The sequence below is a fragment of the Oxyura jamaicensis genome, chromosome 2 (genome assembly GCF_011077185.1).
Source record: "Oxyura jamaicensis isolate SHBP4307 breed ruddy duck chromosome 2, BPBGC_Ojam_1.0, whole genome shotgun sequence".
In the NCBI taxonomy this organism is placed as follows: domain Eukaryota; kingdom Metazoa; phylum Chordata; class Aves; order Anseriformes; family Anatidae; genus Oxyura; species Oxyura jamaicensis.
Window position 1 is genome coordinate 13,108,469 of NC_048894.1, and position 1,932 is coordinate 13,110,400.

Below are 1,932 nucleotides of genomic sequence, written 5' to 3' on the forward strand. Positions count from 1 at the left end.
CCCACTTTTCTTTAGCTGAATTTGAATTAGGATTAGGAGTAAGAGGAAGACATCAGAAGGTTTCTTTTCCTAGGCCAATACAGATTTTGAGGTCTTCTTGCTAAAATATTTATTAATAACTATTTCTCATTACCAACTTTTAATGGCTGTTCTTATGTGTTTACCACATAAACACACTGTTCTTGTCAATTTTGAGCCTGCTAAATCTCAGGTGACATAGGAGATTACAAATTTCTTTGGTTCCAATATTTGCAAGAGGTCATTTCAGCCTGCTGGTTGCCTTTGACTTCCAAAAAATAAGTGAGGAAAAACTCTGAAGTACAGTTTTTAAACACTTATCTGTCCTGGCATCTCATGCATTTGGACAATTGAGTAATTTTGGAACCATGTCCTGAGCCCTTCCTACAGCCAGTGATGGACATGAGGATGGATGTAATGCAGAGCTGGATTTTGATAAACAGCTCCCAGAAGGTTCCTAAGTAGCATCCTGCCTACAGGCTCATTTATTTTGCATCTCTCTTTGTGAAGTGATATTACAGCACCTCTTTGAAAGTACAATCTTGGAAGGACAGCAAATGAATCACCTGACAAAGTGCTAGAGCTGAGAGCTTTCACCTCACATCAACCTAAAAGCTGGGGTTTTGCAGTGGACTTTTCCTGGGCACCCATAGTGATGTAACGCAGTATTTCATCACAGAAGTCTTTCCTCCAAACCTCTGTAGGGATCAAGTAGGAGGTTTTACTATCACAAACATTTCTGGGGCATGTTTGAAAGCCTCAAACACAGGCAATTATCTAAAGATATCCTCATTTACTCGTCACAGAAATGGTTTCCAGCAGGCAGTTCCCCAGATCAGCTTCTATAGAAATTGCAGAAACACATTTTGGGAAACACTTTACCTTCTGATGAAAGGTATGTGAAAACAAGTAAGCTTTTTCATAGGCTATTTTTCCAAGCAGCTATCACAATTTCAAGGCAAACATGTCTAATAAAGAATGACTGTGAGAGGGAGGAGTCAGGGAACAACTAGTATGATTAAAATGCAAACATATTATTGTGAAAAAAAAAAAAAAAAAAAAAAAAGTTTTTAATTCAGAAATAAGGATTTACAGAATTTTCACAGTGGAATAAAATGAATTACCTGTCTCTGAGCAGTCGGTGGTTTCCAGAAGATTCAGGATATCTGATGTGTTAAGAGGAAGATGTCAATCCATATTATGTCATGTGACACTTCTCACTGGTCACTTGTGAGGAATATAAAACTTGTTTGGTTGCAATGAAAAATGGCAGAGAACAAGATGACAAAGCATAATCTAATTTGCACTGTTCCTATTTTCAAAATATTGTTATTTAAAAATTCTGTTTAATTAATTTGCTTGGACACAAATTTTATTCTAATTTGCCATAGTGAAAGCCTGTCTTTCTTTTCCTTTGTTGCATATCAGACAGCAGGTCACACATGAATAGAAATGTGTCAGGATAGGTCTGTGAGGTTTTTCCTATATTTTCAACTATTTCATTTAGGATTTCTAAAAAAGTATTTTATTCTTGTCTTTCCACATTTATCTGAAGAGCGTAGCCATATCTCGGAGCTGGTCAAGATGTAAATTTGGAAGAGCTGCCATAGTTTTTAAGTTAACTTTTCAAAATGTTTCAGTTTATCTGTTTTTGCACTGAAGTTGACCGGGATTCAGGTTTACCCATCTAACTGTTGTCTCTTTCCTAACAAAAGCATCACCCGTCATCTTCCTCTTTAGCTAGCACTGAGCAATATTTTCAGGAACTTATTTTTCCAGTCAAAAATCTGAGTTATCTAAAGGTGCTACTAAAAACTACTAATGAGCCCATACCATCTGGGTTAATTAGGTGGGTGAGCAGGGTGCCCAAAATGCAATGAAAGTGAGGCCATGATACAGCCATATGTCCTCTTA

General features: G+C 36.9%; 1 long non-coding RNA gene across 1 annotated transcript in view; it reads right to left on the minus strand.

Moving 5' to 3' along the window:
* Positions 1–1,440, minus strand: part of LOC118163236 — a 3,448-nt gene extending 2,008 nt beyond the window's left edge. Inside the window, exon 1 of the long non-coding RNA XR_004748935.1 lies at positions 1,143–1,440. This is a non-coding gene — a long non-coding RNA (uncharacterized LOC118163236). The remainder of the gene's footprint in view (positions 1–1,142) is intronic.
* Positions 1,441–1,932: the final 492 nt, after the last annotated feature.